The sequence below is a fragment of the Mobula birostris genome, chromosome X, assembly GCF_030028105.1.
Source record: "Mobula birostris isolate sMobBir1 chromosome X, sMobBir1.hap1, whole genome shotgun sequence".
NCBI classification, from domain to species: domain Eukaryota; kingdom Metazoa; phylum Chordata; class Chondrichthyes; order Myliobatiformes; family Myliobatidae; genus Mobula; species Mobula birostris.
The window spans coordinates 13,120,772-13,141,485 of NC_092402.1; the positions used below are offsets into that span (position 1 = coordinate 13,120,772).

At 42.6% G+C, this 20,714-nt stretch overlaps 1 protein-coding gene across 2 annotated transcripts in view; it reads left to right on the plus strand.

Annotated features, from left to right (window-relative positions):
• Positions 1–20,714, plus strand: part of socs7 (suppressor of cytokine signaling 7) — a 154,878-nt gene that overhangs the window by 131,902 nt on the left and 2,262 nt on the right. Inside the window, exon 10 of one of the 2 annotated variants that reach the window (XM_072249582.1) lies at positions 3,997–4,041. The exons of the other annotated variant lie outside the window; for it this stretch is intronic. The gene's annotated coding sequence lies outside the window, so the exon portion shown is untranslated. Of the gene's footprint in view, positions 1–3,996; positions 4,042–20,714 lie in introns of those variants that run through there. 2 annotated transcript variants of the gene reach the window in all.

The following is a 20,714-nucleotide window of genomic DNA, read 5'->3' on the forward strand; positions in this document are numbered from 1 at the left end:
AACCTTGTCTTCCCAGGTGTCTGAGGCAGTGCATATGGAGAGCGTTGAGTCGCTGCTCTTGTTTTGTGCACAGGGTCCAAGTTTGGCTGACGCAGAGCAAAGTGCTCAGCACACAGGCCGTGTACACCTGGACCTTGGTGTTCATGGTGAGTCTGTTGCTGGTCCAGACTCTCTTAGTCAACCTTGAGAAGGTTGTGGCTGCTTTTCCAATGCGCTCATTGATCTTGCTTTCGAGTGACTGGTTATCTGAGATTGTGGAGCCCAGGTATGTGAATTCATGGACGACTTCCAGCTCATAGTCGACAATATTAATGGACGGCTTGTCGTCAACGACTTGCCCCATTGCATCGCCTGTGTCTTCTTCAGGCTGATAGTCAGGCCGAGCTCTCTGCAGGCTTCCGCAAAGCGGGTCTTGAGATCTTGTAGCTCCTGCTGTGAGTGAGTTGCGACAGCTGCGTCATCGGCAAACAGGAAGTTTCAGCAGAGCCTTCTCTGCACTTCGGTCCTCGCTCTGAGTCTGGACAGTCTGAAGAGGTTTCCGTCTGATCTTGAACAGAGCAGTGACTCCAGTGAGGATGCAGTGGACTAAACCCTGGTGGCACTGCTGTTAGTTGTTTGTTCGTTAGTTGTTGGGTGATGATTCAAGATTGTTTAATGTCATTTCTTGTACACAGGTGTAAAGGAGAACAAAAGAATTGTTACTCCGGATCCAATGCAGCACAAAAAAACACAATAAATATAAATACATAAGGTAGCTTTATACACATAGATTGATAATATGTCCATAAAGTGCTGCTAGGCTGCACATGAGGTGCCTGATAGGAAATAATAAAATAGTGGTGAAGTTAGTGTTGGCCAGCTTTACTGTTTTTGAGTCTGGTGGTCCCGGTGTGGATGCTTCTCCCTGATGGGAGTGGGAAAGACAATCCATGAGCAGGGTAGGTGGGATCCTTCATGATATTACTGACGCAAACACGAGGAAATCTGCAGATGCTGAAATTTCAAGCAACACACTCAAAAATTGCTGGTGAATGCAGCAGGTCAGGCAGCACCCTGGCCTGCTGCGTTCACCAGCAATTTTTATGACTTAACTGACCCCTTTTTTTGGCACCATTCTGTATATATATCCTTAATGATGGGTAGGCTGCTGCAGTTTTGACTGTCTGTTGTAGTCCTGTCCAGTCTGTTGCAGTGCAGTTACGGTAACGTGCAGTGATGCAGCTTGTCAGGCTGCTCTCTACTGCACATCTGCAGAGTGACGCGAATGTGGATGTTCAGAGTCTAGCTTTCTTCAACCTTCTCAGAAAACAGAGGTGTTGGTGAGCTTTCCTGATTTGTGTAGAATGTGTTCTGAGATATTGAGAGGTTGTGTGAGATGTATACTCTCAGGAGTTTGAAACTATTTGCAGTTTCTACTACTGTGCTGCCGATATAAAGAGGGGTGTAAGTAGTGCAAGTTCTCATGAAGTTAGTAACCATCTGCTTTGTCTTGACATTGAGGAAGGGGTTATTTGCCTGGCACCAGGCCTCGAGCACTTCCACCTCCTCTCTGTAGACAATCTCATCATTGTAGGTGATGAGCCCCCAGTTGTTCTGTCATTGGCGAACTTGACAATGTGATTACTCGGGTGTTTGGTCGTGCAGTCATGTGTGAGTAGAGTTTACAGCAATGTGCTTAGCGCACAGCCCAGGGGAGGCACATGTGTTGAGGATGATGGGGGGAGAGAGAGCGGGGGCAGTTGTGCATCCTGACTATCTGAGGTCTGTTGGTTCGGAAGTCTGACAGCTTCTACACATTGATGTATTTAGACTGAGGACTAGGCGTGTTTTCATCAAGGTCTGTGGGACAACACTGTTGAATGCTGAACTGAAGTCCAGAAACAGCATTCTGACATAATTGTTCTTGTTTGCTCGGTAAATGGCACCTGTTGGTCAGCATATTGCTGAGCGTCCGATACGGCAGGAATGGAGTTCTTGATCTGTGCCATTATCAGCTGTCCAAAGCACTCCACTCCTATTGGGGAAGAGGCTACATAGCATCCATGCCAGGACCACCAGACTCAAAAACAGTCACTTTCCCCAAGCAGTGAGGCTGATCAACACCTCCACCCACTAACCCACCCCTCCACACCCCCAACCACCACGACTTTATCATTTCCTGTCAGAGTCACCTAATTGGTTGTTGACTTCAGAAGGAGTAGTGGACCACAAGACCCAATTTACATCGCTGGTGCGCAAGTGGAACAGGTCAAGAGCTTTAAGTTCCTCGGGGTCAATGTCACAAATAACCTGACTTGGTCCAACCAAGTAAAGTCTATTACCAAGAAGGCCCACCAGTGCCTTTACTTCCTGAGAAAACTAAAGAAATTTAGCCTGTCCCCTAAAGCCCTCACTAATTTTTATAGCTGCACCATAGAAAACATTCTTCTAGGGTGCATCACAACCTGGTATGGAAGTTGTCCTGTCCAAGACCGGAAGAAGCTGCAGAAGATCATGAACACGGCACAGCACATCACACAAACCAATCTTCCATCCGTGGACCCACTTTACACTGCACGCTGTCGGAGCAGTGCTGCCGGGATAATCAAGGACACGACCCACCCAGCCAACACACTTTTCGTCCCTCTTCCCTCCGAGAGAAGGCTCAGGAGCTTGAAGACTCGTACGGCCAGATTTGGGAACAGCTTCTTTCCAACTGTGATAAGACTGCTGAATGGATCCTGACCCGGATCTGGGCCGTATCCTCCAAATATCCGGACCTGCCTCGGTTTTTTTGCACTACCTTACTTTCCATTTTTCTATTTTCTATTTATGATTTATAATTTAAATTTTTAATATTTACTATCGATTTGTAATTCAGGGAGTGGGAAGTGCAGAATCAAATATCGCTGTGATGATTGTACATTCTAGTATCAATTGTTTGGTGACAATAAAGTATAAAGTAATGTACAGACATGCCTAGCATCACTTTATGGACATACAATCAATCTGTATCCGTAAGCTATCTTATGTATTTATACTTATTGTGTTTTTATTATTGCGTTCTTTGTCTTATTGTGCTTCTTTGTCTTTCATGCATTGAATCTGGAGTAACAATTATTTTGTTCTCCTCTACACTTGAGTACTGGAAATAAACCTCTTGTGTTTATGGACTAATACTGACACCTAGTGGTAGAAAATAAATCTCTCATTTTTTCTGCTTATCCAAAGTGGTGTTGGGGTTTTAGTCTCTACCACGGCCATCTGGCAGAACGTTAATCACTGCAATATGCATTGTCAGAGTCTAAGCAAAGCTACTTTGCTATTCACCCTTGTCAAGATTCAAGTTTATTTATCATGTGTACATCGAATCATACAGTGAAAGGCATCATTTGCATTAACAGCATCCAACACACCCAGGTGTTCTGGGAGCAGTCTGCAAGTGTCACCACACATACACATTCTGGCGCCAGCGTAGCAGAGGCAGACACACCAGGGACGTCCAAGAGACTCCCCGATATGCACATGGATGGAAAAAAAAATGGAGGGCCAAGGGTTGTTGTTGGAGGGAAGGGTTAGATTGATCCCAGAACAGGCCAAGAGGCCAGCACAATATCACGGGCTAAAGGGTCCACACTGTGCTGCACTCTTGTCTGAGAAACATTAACCATATTTGTGCAAAGCTACAGTTATCAATTATGACAAGACTTGTATTCTATTACTGGCTCACAAAACCACAGGGCAAGCGCTTGTATCAAAGAAACACAGAGACACAAACACCCTTTTAGCTGAATGGGTAAGTGTTACTTGTGAGCTACCATACAACATCTCAGCCCATCAAGATAACCCTATCTTTGTCATGCACTCGTCCGAGTTCCCTTCTTCTTCCATATCTGTGTGAGAAGCCTCAACCATTCCATGTGGGAGTGAGGTCTACATATTTAGCATTCAGTGTTGAAGTTTCTTTTTCCCCTGTAAACTTTACTGGGCTTATTCACAATTTCTTTCATTTACAAGGAACACTGTCAGAGGAAAGCAGCATCCGTCATCAAAGGCCCCAGCACCCAGAACATGCTCTCTTTTTGCTGCTGCCATCAGGAAGAAGGTGCAGGAGCCTCAGGATTCACACCACCAGGTTCAGGAACAGTTATTACCCCTCAACCATCAGGAAGGAGGTACAGGAGCCTCAGGACCCACACCACCAGGTTCAGGAACAGTTACTACCCCTCTACCATCAGGAAGGAGGTACAGGAGCCTCAGGATTCACACCACCAGGTTCAGGAACAGTTATTACCCCTCAACCATCGGGCTCTTGAACCAAAGGGGATAACTTCTTGCAACTTCACGCCCTATCACTGAACTGTTTGCACAACCTATGGACTCACTTTCAAGGACTCTTCATCTCATGTTCTTGATATTTATTGCTTATTTATTTATTATTATTATTTCTTTTTTTCTTTTTTGTCTTGCACAGTTTGTTGTCTTTTGCACCTTGGTTGTTTGTCCGTCCTGTTGTGTGTGTTTTTTCATTGGTTCTATTGTGCTTCTTTGTACCTACTGTGAATGCCCTCAAGAAAATGAATCTCATGGTGACACACACAAAATGCTGGAGGAACTCAGCAGGCCAGGTAGCACGTATGGAAAAAATACAATTGAGATTTCGGGCCAAGACCCTTCAGCAGGGCATCTGCAGGTTTTCTCTTGTTTGCTCCTGGTGACATACATATTAGATTTACATTGAACTTTGAACTTATGCTGTCTCATTTTAGGTTTTTCCATGAGCAGACATCTTTTCCCTACATACAGCTATCAAGCCTTGTTGTCTTTGAAGAGACATCTATTACAAACCTGCCAGAACAGTTTTTATATATTAGAGAGAGATAATCTGCTTAGTCATGCCTCATAAGACATAGGAGCAGAATTAGGCCATCCAGCCCATCAAGTCTGCTCTGCCATTCAATCATGACTGATTTATTTTCCCTCTCAACCCCATTCTCCTGTCTTCTCCCTGTAACCTTAGATTCCCTGATTAATCAAGAACCTATCACCCTCTGCTTTGAATATACCCAACGACTTGACCTCCACAGCTATGTGTGGCAATGAAATCAACACCTCTGGATAAAGAAGTTCCTCCTTATCCCTGTTCTAAATGGACGTCCCTCTACTCTGAGCCTGTGTCCCTTTGGTCCAAGACTTCCCCCACCATTGGAAATATCCTCTCCACATCTACTCTATCAAGGCCTTTCAAATTCGATAGGTCTCAATGAGATCTCTCCTTGTTCTTATAAATTCCAGTGAGTACAGGCTGAAAGACATCAAGCACTCCTCATACATAAACCCTTTCAATCCCAGTGATTTAATCAAGTGCCTTCCAAATTATTTAATAAAGAAATGTTAAAGGAAGTAAACCAAAGAATAATTCCAAGTCTCTACCCAACACACACCACTGCCAAGTATTGTCCCAAGCCTGGCTGCGAAAGGAAGAGGGTTGGGCATGGGGCTAGCAACCCCATCCCATAAAAACCCAGAGCTACAGAAGAGCTGGGAGAGGAAGGACCCTGCCCTAGTAGATACAAAGTGGACTACCCCTGGGTTCAACTTGAAAGACTGGCCCAGACCAGAGGATTTTGGTGAGCTGCTGTTGATGGCTAAGCTCTAATACGGATGATGGGTTCATATAATTAAGTACAAACCATGCATCTCACTACAACTTTAAATCAATAGGCTTTATAATTCAGTGAAGTTTTACTCGTGACTCCAATCTGTACAAGTCATAATTTTAGATGGTAAATTTATTATCAAAGTACATATATGTTGCCACATACAACCCTGAGATTCAATTTCTTGTGGGTATACTTAATGAATCTATAGAATAATAACCATAATAAAATCACTAAAGATTGCACCAATTTGGGCACTCAACCAATGTGAAAAAGATACAAACTGTGCAATACAAAAATAAATAAATAAATAATCAATATCAAGAATATGAGGTGAAGAGTCCTTGAAAGTGAGTCCATTGGTTGTGGGAATATTTCAGTGACGGAGCAAGTGAAGTGGAGTGAAGTTATACCCTTTGGTTTAAGAACCCAATGGTTGAGGGGTAATAACTGTTCCTGAACCTGGTGGTGTGGGTCCTGAGGCTCCTGTACCTCCTTCCTGATGGTTGAGGGGTAATAACTGTCCCTGAACCTGGTGGTGTGGGTCCTGAGGCTCCTGTACATCCTTCCTGATGGCAGCAGCGAGAAGAGAGCGTGCCCTGGGAGGTGGGGGTCCTTGATGATGGATGCTACTTTCCTGTGACAATGCGTCACGTAGATGTGCTCAATGGTGGGAGAGGGAGGTCATATCCATTAATTTTTGTAGGATTTTCTGTTCAAGAACAGTGCTATTTCCATATCAGGCTGTGATTCAGCCAGTCAATATACTCCCCACTACAAATCAATAGAAGTTTGACAAAGTTTTAGGTGTCATGCTGAATCTTCACTAAATTCTAAGGAAGTAGAGGTGCTGCTGTGCTTTCTTCATAATTGCACTTGCATGCTGGGCCCAGGGCAGCTCCTCCAAAATAATAACACCTAGGACATTAAGGTTGCTGATCTTCTCCATGTCTGATCCTCCAACAAGGACAGGCTCATGGACCTCCAATTTCCTTCTTCTGAAGTCAATAATCAGCTCCTTGGTCTTGCTGACATTGAGTAAGAGGTTGTTGTTGTGGTGCCACGCAGCCAGATTTTCAATCTCCTTCCAATATTCTGATTTGTCACCACCTTTGACTTGGCCAATGACAGTGGTGTCATCAGCAAACTCAAATATAGCATTGGAGCTGTGCTTAGCCACACAGTCATAAATGTAAAGCGAGTAGAGCAGGGGGCTAAGCACACAGCCCTGTGGTACACCTATCCTGATAAGAGATTGTGGAGGAGATGTTGCTCTTAATCCGAACTGACTGGTGTCTGCAAGTGAGGAAATCAAGGATCCAATTGCACAAGGGAGTATTGAGGCCCAGGTCTTGAAGCTTATTGATTAGTTTTGAGGGGTTGATGGCATTAAATGCCAAACTGTAGTCAATAAACAGCATCTTTGTTGTCTAGTGGTTGAGTGAATAGCCATTAAAATGGCATCTGCTGTGGACCTGTAGCTCTGGTAGGTAATCTAGAGCAGGTTCAAGGACTGTACGACTCACTTTCTCAGTATTATCTCTACAGCTGTCTGTGGCAATTACATCAACACCTCTGGATAAAGAAATTCCTCCATCTCTGTTTTAAAGAGACATCCTTGTATTTTGAGGCTGTGCCTTCTGGTCCTTGACTCGCCCAGTAATGAAAATATCTTTTGTTCCACTCTCTTCCCTGTAAGTCTGTTTTTGCATATGTAGTCTACACTATCTGTTGTAGCATCTATGCAAATGCTGACTTTTTGTCTATCACTCTGGGTCAGACAGTTTCCTGACTGTATTGAGCTATATTGATCTTGACGTGGCTGTTAGACAATTTACAAGAATGGTCTGCAATCTTATACAATTATTTACAACTCATTGCTAGGGAAATGAGTCAAGAAGATCCCCTCTACACTTCTCCCAACAGAATAATTGTAAAAAGATGAGAAATAATAATAACAGTATTGCAATCTCTCAGTCCCAAGGGGTTAACCCCTTAACCGAGAATGCCTGTGCCTGACTGTTTAACATGGGGAGACTGATACACAGGCAGCCACACACAATGGTTGACAGATCAGGGACAGGGTCCGGTGGCATGGAGCGCAAGACGACTACGGACCCTTCACTGCTGCAGCTTTCCTCTGACTTCACTGTCGCTATGGTGGGTCGTCTCCTGCCATCTCCACCGTTGCATCGCTCTTTGCCTGGAACCTCCCCCTTGACCTTACTGCCATGGGTGACCTTACCAGGAGCTACACTCCAGACGGCATCTCAGCAACTCAGCTTCTCCACCACGATAAGGTAGTCGTTGTTAATGCAAATGATGCCTTTCACTGTATGTTTCAAAGTACACGTGATAAATAAACTTGAATCTTGACAAGACTGAATAGCAAGGTAGCTTTGCCGCAACAAAGCAGCATCCATCATCAAAGACCCCCACCATCCAGGTCATGTTCTCTTCTCACAGCTGCCATCAGGTAGGAAATACAGAACCATAAGGTTCAGAGGCAGTTATTACCTTACAACCACCATTAGGTTCAGGAACATCTATTGCCTTACAACCACCAGGTTCTTCAACCTGTGTGGATAACTTCACTCACCGCTACTTTGAACTGATTCTACGATCTACGGACTCACTTTCAAGGACTCTTTACAATTCATGTTCTCAATATCAATTTTTTTTGCACAATTTGTCTTCTTTCGCAAGTTGGTTGTTTGTCAGTGCTTATTTAGCTATAGTTTTTCATGGACGTTATTGTATCTCTTTATTTTTCCATGCAAGAAAATGAATCTCAGGGTTGTATATGGTGACATATAAGTACTTGGATAATAAATGTACTTTGACTTTGAGCCGACATGTTCACCCTTTCTTGTTAAGGTCCTAGATTTCAGAAAACAGAAAATCTCATCTTTGTTTCATTGCTGTTTGTGGGATGGTGCTGAGCACAAGTTTATTATAAAAGTCAAAACACATCAGAAACAGTTGTAATGAGTTCTTTAAGCTGGTGCAGGGTGCCAGAGAGTGCTGGGCTCCAAGGTTTTTTGAGCACCTGAATTAGTTAATTGTTGTTTAATGACAGTTATTAATTGTTTAGAGTTCATTGTGTTTTTTTTTTTGAGTGACTCACTCTTAGTAATGCAGTCTCCTGGTGCTTTCTGTTTAAACTTGTTAAGTTTACTTTGATAGACTCGGGGTTTCCATGTTACTTGTATTATTTAAGCGGACGCCTGATTAGCGCTAATCATGGGGTCCTAGTTTTGAGAATGTCACATCTCATGATGTCGCTCAGCCAAGCCACCGAAGTTCTCTTGGAATTATTATGAATAAACTCTTGTTGCTATCTCTACATCAGAGTCTGTCTTTCCTCCACACTTGGGTTCCAATATTGCCAGCGCACACCATGACACCAGTCAGTTGGTTGCAGAGAAATTTAGGACAACCTGCAATTGTGTAAGCTGCAGCATAAATTAAGCATTCTCCTTGATTTCCACTTTTGGGAGTCCTGCTGTTCTTTAGCAGCCAGTGAAAATTTTTCAGAATCAGATTTACACTCCAGGCCACTTTACCAGGTACAGAAGTGGCCACTTTATTGTGTACAGAAGTGGTCTTCTGCTGCTGGAGGCCATCGACTTCGAAGTTCGGCATGTTGTGTGTTCAGAGATGCTCTTCTGCACACCACTGTTGTAACACATCATTATTTGAGTTACTGTCACCTTCCTGTCAGCTTGAACCAGTCTGGCCATTCTCCTCTGACCTCTCTCATCAACAAGGCATTTCCCCCAACAGAACTGCTGCTCACTGGATTTTTTTTTTCTGTTTTTCACACCATTCTCTGGGGCCAACAATAATTAAACTACTTAAGTCTAATCAGCCAATTATGTGGCAGCAACTTAAGAGTGGTAAATTGACAACCCTAATTGTGGTGTTTGGTTTTTCAACTTATATCCATGGTCTAGGAAGATAAAAGCACATAAGCTGAAATGAAAATGTGTGAAATAGACATTAGTTCCACTGACTTTGGGTGCATGTATGGACATTTGATTTTCACCAGTGTTGCATTATTATTGGAGAATCAGAATTAGATTTAATATCATTGATCACTAGAAGAGAGGTCAGGTCAACCAGCAGGGCTGTAGCTGAAGCAGCAGAGAAAGGATCAGCATGGGTGTGGACCAAGTATGTCCAGAGGGGCAGATAGTCAGACAGTGTATACATATCTTGCAAACCCTTCAGTAGTTGCATAGACACCTGAAGAGTAGACTATCTGTTGGATGGAAGTGACCAACAACTCTGATAGAGGCAGATGCCAAGTTTTTAAGCTCACCAGTGGGAGGTGGTGCTTTAGCACTGCTGGCCCACCACCTCGAAGGAGTCTTGATCATAAGCGGGCTGAAACTCCTGAAGACAGGTGACAGATCAACTGATGATCCCACTGGTGATAGCACAGGACAGTTAACATCTTAGTCCACGTGTATTTTTTTTTTTAACTCTTTAACTAATTGACCATAAGACATAGGAGCAGAATTAGGTCATTTGGCCCATCGAGTCTGCTCCACTATTCCATCATGGCTGATTTATTATCCCTCTCAACCCCATTCTCCTGCCTTCTTCCTGTAACCTTTGACATCCTGATTAATCAAGAAGCTATCAACCTCCGCTTTAAATATACCCAATGACTTGGCCTGCACAACCATCTATGGCAATGAATTCCAGAGGTTCACCACCCTCTGGATAAAGAAATGTTGTTTCATCTCTGTTCTAAATGGACATCCCTCTATTCTGATGTTGTGCCCTCTGGTCCTCGACTCCCCTGCGATAGGAAACATCCTCTCCATATCCACTTAATCGAGAGTTTTCAATAGTCAGTCGGTTGCATTGAGATTCCACCCCCACCCATTCTTCTAATCTTCAGTGAGTACAGGCCCTGAGCTATCAAAAGCACCTCATATGTTAACTCTTTTATTCCTGGGCTCATTCTCTTGAACCTCCTCTGGACCCTCTCCAATGCCATGAAATTTGTTGTTTTGCGGCAAGAGTACAGTACAACATAAATTACAATAAGTGGCCACTTTATTAAGTACACCTGTACACCTCATTAATGCAAATACCTAATCAGCAGCAACTCACTGTGTAAAAGCATGCAGGCATGATCAAGAGGTTCAGTTGTTTTTCAGACCAAGCATCAGAATGGGGACAAAATGGGATCTAAGTGACATTGACCTTGGAATGGTTGTTGGTGCCAGATGGGGCGGTTTGAGTATCCCGGAAACTGCTGATCTCCTGGGATTCTCATGCATAAGTCTTTGGGATTTACAGAGAATGGTGCAAAAATATTTTTAAAAATCCATTGAACTGCAGTTCTGTGGGTGAATGTCTTATTAATCAGCGAGAACAGTTGAGAGGGGGCTTTTTCTGGTTGGCTGCCAGTGACTAATGGTGTTGATGTTTCCTTGTAGAAAGGGGGCATCCATCATTAAGGACCCTCATCACCCAGGACGTGCCTTCTTCTCACTGCTACCATCTGGGAGGAGGTACAGGAGCCTGAAGACACACACTCAACGATTCAGGAACAGCTTCTTCTCCTCTGCCATCAGATTTCTGAATGGACATTGAGCCCATGAACACTACCTCACTACTCTTTTTGCACTACTTAATTTTTTTAGTGTGTATGTATATGTATATGTGTGTGTGTATGCATATATATATATATATATATATATATATATATATATACACACATACACTTACTGTAATTTACTGTTTATTATTTATTGCAGTGTACTGCTGCCACATTCCATTTTCTAATTCCAGTTAGGGGAATATCAGAGGTTTTTAAACACAGAGAGTGAGTATGTGGAACACCCTGCCATCTGTAGTGGGAGTGGCAGATATAATAGGGGCAATTAAGGAACTCTTAGACAGGCACATGGACGATAGAAAAATGGAGGGCTATGTAGGAGGGAAGGGTTAGATTGATCTTAGAATAGGTTATACGGTCAGTGCAAAGTTGTACTGTGCTGTAATGTTGTATGTTCTATTAATTGCCTCTACAGAAGCTGCCTGACTTGCTGATTATTTCCAGTATCTTATGCTTGTACTGCATGTAATAGTTACAATGAAGGTACACATTGTAGCTACTCTGATCAGCAGCAGAGATGGAGAAGAAGAAGCTGGAAGCGCTTAAAGGTCAGGCAACATCAATAGAAAACAACACAGGTTTCTAGTCTTTTGCTTGTTCTTTTACTTATATAGTAGCATCTGGAGGTGGAAACACAAAAAAAACTTGGAGGAGCAAAGTTAGTGGTTCAATTCCGGCTGCTGTCTGTAAGGGGTTTGTTAGTTCTCCTCATGACCTCATGGGCTTCCTCTGGGTGTTCCAGTTCCACCCACATTTCTCTTTTGTATTTAAAATTTATAACGCCTTTAGCCAAAGGTTGGTGAATCAGTGGAATTCATTGCCACAGTCGGCTTTTGAGGCCAAATCAATGGGTATATTTAAAGCAGAGTTTGATAGATTCTTGATTAAACAGGGCGTCAAAGGTTACAGGGAGAATACAGGAGAAATTTCCACTGAGGTTGGATGAGACTACAACCAGAGGTCCTGGTTTAAGGGTGAAAGGTGAGAAGTTTAAGGGGAACATGAGTGGAAACTTCTTCACTCAGAGGGTCATGAGAGTGTGGAATGAGTTGTCAGCGCTAGTGGTGCAGGCGAGCTTGATTTCAACGTTTAAGAGAATTTTGGATAGGTACATGGATGGTAGGGGTATGGAGGGCTATGGTCCTGGTGCAGGTCATTGGGAGTAGGCAGTTTAAATGGTTTCGGCAAGGACTAGATGGAGCGAAGTGCCTGTTTCTGTGCTGTACTTCTCTATGACTCTACTGGGGATAATAAATCGGCCATGATTTAATGGTGGAACAGACTCAATGAGCCAAATGGCCTAACTCTGCTCCCATGTCTTATCAGGCATGATTAAGCAGACTATATCTCCCTAGTCTATAAAAGTTATTCTGGTAGGTTTGTAATAGATGTCTCTTCAAAGACACCAAGGCTTGATAGCTGTATGTAGGGAAAGGATGTCTGCTCATGGAAAAATCAAAAATTAGACCGCATAAGTTCAAAGTAAATTTACTATCAAAGTACATGTATATCACCATATACAACCCTGAGATTCATTTTCTTGGGGGTCTGATTAGTCTGACATCTATTCTTGGAAAAATGTTAGACTCGATTAGTAAGGAAGTAATAGCAGCACATTTGGAAAATTTTTCTCTAATAAAGTCTCATAGCTTCATAAAGTGGAAATCTTGTGCGACAGATTTATGAGTTAACTTTGAAGAACTCTCAACGAGGATGAACAGAGGAACCAGCAGACATATTGAATTCAGATATCTAGAAGGATTTGATGAGTGATTCACAAAGTCTATACTGGTGGAGATTCAAGTTTGGTTCGCAATTCCCACTTCCTTTGTTAATAAATTTACTTTGAGATGACATATTTTCATTGGTTAATTGTTTACCATATATCTTAATGATTTGGAAGTTGGATGTAAATACACAGTAGGTAAATTTCTAAATGGAACAAGAACAGTTGGAAAGGCATTCAATAATGTGGATGCAAGCAGTTTCTGAGAAATATTAAATATGAGATTCTACAGATGCTGGAAATCTAGAGTAACACAAACAAAATTCTGGAGGAACTCAGCAGGTCAGGCAGCATCTATGGAGAGGAATAAAGAGTTGACGTTTCAGGCTAAGACCCTTCATCAGAAATGGAAAGGAAGGTGGAAGAAGCCAGAATAAGGGGGTGTGCAGAAGGGGAAGGTGTACAAGCTAGAAGGTCTCAGGTGATGCCAGGTAAGGTTGGGTGGGGTACAGGTGATAAAGTGAGAAGCTGACAGGTGATAGGAGGAAAAGGTAAAGGGCTGAAGAAGAAGGGATCTGATAGGAAAGGAGAGTGGACCATGGGAAAAAGGGAAGGAGGAAGGGAACGGTGGGGGTTTGATAGGTCGATGAGTTAAAGAGTAGAGGCAAAAGGAAATGGAAAAGGAGGGAAGGGGGAGGGGAGGAGAAATTACCTGAAGTTGGAGAACTCAATGTTCATGCCATCAGGTAGGAGGCTACCAAAACAAAATATGAGATGTTGCTCCTTCCACCTGAGAGTGGCTTCATCGTGGCAGTAGAGGAGGCCATGGATGGTCAATAGTGTGTACCCTTGGGGGGAAACCTTTGATGCTGTTCCTGCGAGCTTGTTGCTGTTGCCTTTGTGGGGATGCTGATGGAGAAGTCTAAGTGGATTGTGGTAATACACTTGTAGACCGTGTATTGCAGTGTTTCAGTCATGCAAGAATTAAATTTTCAAGATACCAATGGATTTGTTGTGCTTTTTGTGGACATGACATAACTAGTCAATGTGTCAACACTGTAGATTTACTGGAACAGCCTGATTATAGGTGCAGCTAAATTTGGAATAACAGGCCTCAGCCCTATAGTCAGAATGCTTATTACTTGTAAGAAATACATTTGAACTATTTCTTGGTATCAGAGTGAACTGAATTGACTGAAGAATTTACTCAGAATTTCTGTTTGCAGATGGTCATCATGTAATTCAGTTTATGAGTTCAGTAATCCATCTGAACAACCCCACAACTAGAACTAGCAAATGCTGCCATTGAGACAATTGGTCTCCACAACACAGTATATGGATTTGCAGAATAATATACAAAAACTACAGCGAACTGTCAGGTCAGCAGAAAAGGTCACTGGCTGCAGTCTACCATCACTGTAGGACTTGTATGTGTCCAGAACAAAGAACCAGGCAGGAAAAATCATTCTGGACACTACCCACCCAGTGAACTGCCTCCCTTCTGGAAAGCGCTATAGGGCTATTAAAACAAAATCATCATGCCATCTTAAAAGTTTCTTCCCCCAGGTAGCTAATCTGAATAATCTGTCTACTTGATACCCAACCCCCCCAATCTACTCACCCCTCACTGAACTGCACTGTAAACACTTCAAACCACTTTTTACAATGCTGTTTACATTGTAAATACAAGCTGGTCTTTATGTATTTATGCACATTTTATTCCATATCTGAACTTTAACCTCTAACTTTAACCTCTGTCTGTGATAAGGCTGCTGAATGGATCGTGACCCGGATCTGGGCCGTACCCTCCAAATATCCGGACCTGCCTCTGTTTTTTTTGCACTACCTTACTTCCCATTTTTCTATTTTCTATTTATAATTTATAATTTAAATTTTTAATATTTACTAATTTTAATTATTTTTAATATTTTTAATATTTAATATTTGTAATCCAGGGAGTGTGAAGCGCAGAACCAAATATTGCTCTGATGATTGTACGTTCTACTACCAATTGTTTGGCGACTATAAAGTAACTTTATTTTTATATAATTCTTTGTTCTTTATAATTGTTGAACATTGACGTTTTTGGTTGCATGTCATCGCAACACACCACAGCAAATTCCTAATACACATAAATGCATATGGCAAATAAAGTTGATCTTTGAACACTATTAATATAGAAAAAAAGACCCAAAATCAACAACATATTGATGTTACCATGGAGAGCACTCCGACTGTTGCATCACCCTCTGGTGTGGAGGATCAGAAATTGTTGCAGAGGGTTGTAAACTCAGTCAACTCCATCATAGGCACTAGCCTCCCCATCATTGAGAACATCTTTAAAAGGCAGTGCCTCAGAAAGGCAGCATTCACCATGGAGTAGCCTCACCATTTGGAACAATGCCATCCCCTCATTACTAACATCAGGTTGAGGTACAGGAGCCTGAAGACATACTCAATGTTTGAGAAACAACATCCTCCACTCTGCCATCAGATTTCTTTTCTTTTCTTTTATTTTTTAAAAAAATACTTCATTTTCAAAATTTTCAAAATGTATAAAAAAGAAATAAATGAAAAAAAAGACATAACATTAGAGGGATGCCTATTGTACAAAGTGCTCAAAAATACTCACCATTAAATACTAAACACTAAACTAATCTCAGAACAGTTGTGCTTTCATTGGAGGGAGTCTGGAGGACATTCACGAGAATAATTCCAGGAATTAAGTGTTTAACATATGAGGAGTGTTTGGCAGCTTTAAACCTGTACTCCCTGAAATGTAGAAAAATGTGGTGGGATCTCATTGAAACTTACCAAATGTTCAAAGGACTAGATTGGGTAGCTATGGAGAGGATGCTTCCTATGTTGAGGGCATAACATAATAACACGATCATAACACCATTAGATTCAACTTGATCATGGATAAAGATAGATCTGGTCCTAGGGTTGAGGTTCTAAACTGGAAAAAGGCCAAACTTGAAGAAATGAGAAAGGATCTAAAAAGCATGGAGTGGGACAGGTTGTTCTCTGGCAAAGATGTGATTGGTAAGTGGGAGGCCTTCGAAGGAGAAATTTTGAAAGTGCAGAGCTTGTTTGTTCCTGTCAGGATTAAAGGCAAAGTGAATAAGAATAAGGAACCTTGGTTTTCAAGGGATATTGGAACTCTGATGATAAAGAAGAAGAGAGAGATGTGTGACATGTGTAGGAAACAGGGAGCAAATAAGGTGCTTGAGGAGTATAAAAAGTGCAAAAAAAAAACTTAAGAAAGAAATCGGGAGGGCTAAAAGAAGACGTGAGATGGCTTTGACAGTCAAAGTGAAGGATAATCTGAAGAGCTTCTACAGGTATATTAAGAGCAAAAGGATAGTAAGGGATAAAATTGGTCCTCTTGAAGATCAGAGTGGTCGGCTATGTATGGAACCAAAAGAAATGGGGGAGATCTTAAATGGGTTTTTTGTGTCTGTATTTACTAAGGAAACTGGCATGGAGTCAATGGAAATAAGGCAAACAAGTAGTGAGGTGATAGAACCTATACAGATTGAGGAGGAGGAGGAGGAGGTGCTTGCTATCTTGAGGCAAATCAGAGTAGATAAATCCCCAGGACATGACTGGGTATTCCCTCGGACCTTGAAGGAGACTAGTGTTGAAATTGCAGGGGCCCTGACAGATATATTTAAAATGTCGGATGTTTGGAGGATAGTTCATGTTGTTCCGTTGTTTAAAAAAAGGCTCTAAAAGTAATCTGGGAAATTATAGGCTGGTAAATTTGACGTCAGTAGTAGGTAAATTATTGGAAGGAGTACTAAGAGATCGGATCGGGAGAGTCAACATGGCTTTGTGCGTGGTAGGTCATGTTTAACCAATCTATTGGAGTTTTTCGAGGAGGTTACCAGGAAAGTGGATGAAGGGAAGGCAGTGGATGTTGTCTACATGGACTTCAGTAAGGCCTTTGACAAGGTCCCGCATGGGAGGTTAGTTAGGAAGATTCAGTCGCTAGGTATACATGGAGAGGTGGTAAATTGGATTAGACATTGGCTCAATGGAAGAAGCCAGAGAGTGGTAGTGGAGGATTGCTTCTCCGAGTGGAGGCCACTGAATGAGCTGCCAGGTGAAGTGGTAAACGCGGGCTCACTTTTAACATTTAAGAAAAACTTGGACAGGTACATGGATGAGAGGTGTATGGAGGGATATGGTCCAGGTGCAGGTCAGTGGGACGAGGCAGAAAAATGATTTGGTACAGCTAAGAAGGGCCAAAAGGTCTGTTTCTGTGCTGTAATGTTCTATGGTTCTAAATCTCAAATGAGGCGCGTGAGAAATCAGCGGGGGGGGGGGGTGCCATCAGATTTCTGAACAGTCCATGGACTCATGAACACCACCTCACTATTACACTCTCTTTTTGCACTGTTTATTTTTTAATCTAGTTTTTATTATAATTTATCATGCCACAGTAGCGTAGCATGATGGTATTACAGCTCAAGCTGTCAGAATTCAGAATTCAACCCTGGTGTCCTCTGTAAGGGGTCTCTGTACATCCTTCCTGTGGACTTCGTGAGTTTTCTCCGGGCACTCTAGTTTCCTCACACAGTGCCTAGACATACTGGGTAGGGTCATTGGTCATTGTAAGTTGTCCCATGATTAGGTTAGGGTTAAATCTGGGTCATTTGGAGATGTTTGGCAGTGTGTCTTGAAAAGCCTACTCCATTCTGTATCCGTAAATAATTTTTTAAATATACTGCACAACACATTTCAGGATGTATGTCAATGACAATAAACCTGATTCTGATTCTAACCAAATGAGGCAGTCTAAGAGGTAACCTTAACAGATGGTGTGTAAATAGAAAGGCCAAGTCTACATCCTACACATGGGTGTTTAAGTGAATCACTATAATCATCTTGCATGTGGGCGAGAATGCAAAGCATTTATGTAATAAATCTACTCGACTGTGCATGTTTAGCCAGTCTCTTCTGCAAAGAATCCCCACTAAATAATATAAATGCTGGAAAATCGAAATAAAAGCATAAAATGTTGAGAATATCTGAGACAGACAGCACCTGTATAGAACGTATCAATATCAACAGTCAGGTCGATGACCCAAAGATTTTCGCGCTGAAAAATTCAATTTTTATTTTGCCTTACTGAATTCTGCAAGTTATGCGGGCAAATGCAATACTTCTTTCCTCTCTCAGGTTGAAAAGACGTAGAGGAAAATTAAAACTCTGTTCTGAGGGGGAAACTCACAACACACAAACCCCATGCATGGCGTGAATTAGAACAAGCGCTCTATTGTTGTTTCACGCTTTATTGTGTACAGAGGGCGCGACCCATCCCGAACTGGCAGATCCTATTGGATAATATCAATGTTCATCAAATGTCATAGACACTTAGTGCCCGCCCTAATGTTAATCTTTCTTTGTGATTTGTTAACTGAAACATCAATCACTGTCAGCATCTTAACTCTAGCCGCAGTGCAATAAACTTCTAAATAATTATCACCTCCCAGTTTCACGTATTATACATTATTTCTTCTAATTTACTTTCAGCATCTCTTTTATTTTAGCTTTTGATATCAAATAACGTTGCAAATCTTTAGCCTCGGCTCGCAGATCTTTGTGCAACGATTGGACCACGCGATAGTCCAATCAGGATTAAAGAGTGCTCACGCCCATCGCATCAGGCAGAATCCGCAGTTGTTATTGGTCAAGCAGACCTTCGGTCATTTAGCACAGCCTACCCGCTGAGTTCAATTGGTTGGGTCTGGGGCTGGTAGGCGGGGTGATTCGCTAGCCTGGGTGGCGAGCGGTAGGTGCTCCAACGGAGTGGAGGGGAGGTCGGTGAGTTATCGCCGCGGGAAACAAAACGGAACGACCTTCGCTTTGTTCATGACAGGCAGAGAGCTTGCACCACGACGCTGAGCTTCCGAAGCTGACTGGCTTCGTGGAGGGGGGTTAAGCCCGGGCGTGTGTGAGGTGAGTGAGTTGGGGTGGGGTGCGATTCGGTGTCGGCCGCCGACTGACAGCTCGGGCGGTACCCCGTCCTCCTCCCTCAGCGCTCCCCGCTCTGGTACAAAGGCAGGGTGAGCAGTCAAACTTCATCGCACTGCTCTACACCCGTGGGATCGCCAAGTGCGTGTTTCTGCCCGGATCGGGTGAGTGAGTGACAGCTGCCAAATGCTGGCGCCAAAACAAAAACAAGGGAAAGTTGTACCCTGCACTTTCCCTCCACTCATTCTCATCTCATCCCATCTCCTCTCCTCGTCTTCTGGGCAGCTGCTCGGGACTGAGGAGCCACCTCCTTCCCGTGGGTTGGAATTGTCACATGTACCGAGATACAGTGAAGAACTTGTCTTGCATACTGTTCAATGCAACTGTGCTTTGAGGTTATGCAACGAAAAGCAATAACAGAATTGGATTCGGTTTATTATTGTCACATGTACCGAGATGCAGTTAAGAACCGTCTTGCATATTTTTTATACATATCAGATCGTTACGACTGTGCTTTGAGGTACTGTAACATAAAACAATACAGAATTGGATTTGGTTTATTATTGTCACATGCTGAGATACAGTGAAAAACATGTCTTACATACTATTTATACATATCAAATCATTACAACGGTGCATTGAGAGAAAAAATAGCAGAGTGCATAATAAAGTGTAATAATACTTTAATAATCCTGCTGCCTGTAAGGAGTGTGTACATTCTCCCCGTGACCAGGTGCTCTGGTTTCCTCTTGGTAGGTTAACTGGCCTTTGTAAATTGTCCTGTGACTAAGCTAGGGTTAAATCAGGGGTTGCTGGGCAGCATTGCTGGAAGGGTTGATTCTGCACTGTATCTCAATAAGTAAATAAATAATGAAGTGTAACAGCTACAGAGGAAGTGCAATGCAGGCAGAAATTAATGTGCAAGTCTAATGACTTATATGCTAATGAAGTAGATTATGAAGTGAAGTGTCTATGTTATTGTTCTAGGGAACCATTCAATAGTCTTATAACAGTGGGATAGAAGCTATCCTTGAGACTGGTGGTACAGGCTTTTGTACCTTCTGCTCAGTGGGAAAGGGGGGAAGAGAGAATGTCCGGAATGGGTGGAATCTTTGGCTGCTATATGGAAGCAATGAAAACATAAACAAAGTCCATGGAGGGGAGCCTGGTTTCTGTGACCGCAACTCTGGAGATTCTTGCAGTCTCAGGCAAATTAGTTGCCATACCAAGCCACTGTGCATCCAGATAGGACACTCTCTATGGCCCACCTAGTGTCTTTCTAAGTACCCTGTTGTTGGGTATGTGGGTGGTGTGGAATGTCCATCAGAGTTGACTGAGTATAATTAGGCCCTCAGTGTTGGGGATGTTGGTCAGGGAGAGGATGGTTATTCTTCTTTATTATTGACAAAAAAAGATGAGGCATAGGAGCAGAATTAAGCCATTTGGCTCATTGAGTCTGCTTCACCATTCCATCATGGTTGATTTATTATTCATCTCAACCCCATTCTCCTGCCTTCTCCCCATAACCTTTGATGCCCTCTCTCATCAAAAACCTGTCAATGTCCACTTTAAAGATACCCATTGACATGGCCAATGAATTTCACAGATTCACCCTGGAAACAGCCTGTAGTTCTGAAGATAACTCTACTTCCATAGGAAGTTTGTTGAATGTGAGGGGCAGCATTGATTGAAAAAGTGCCGCGGCAGCAGTGTATGCTTGTTATGTTGG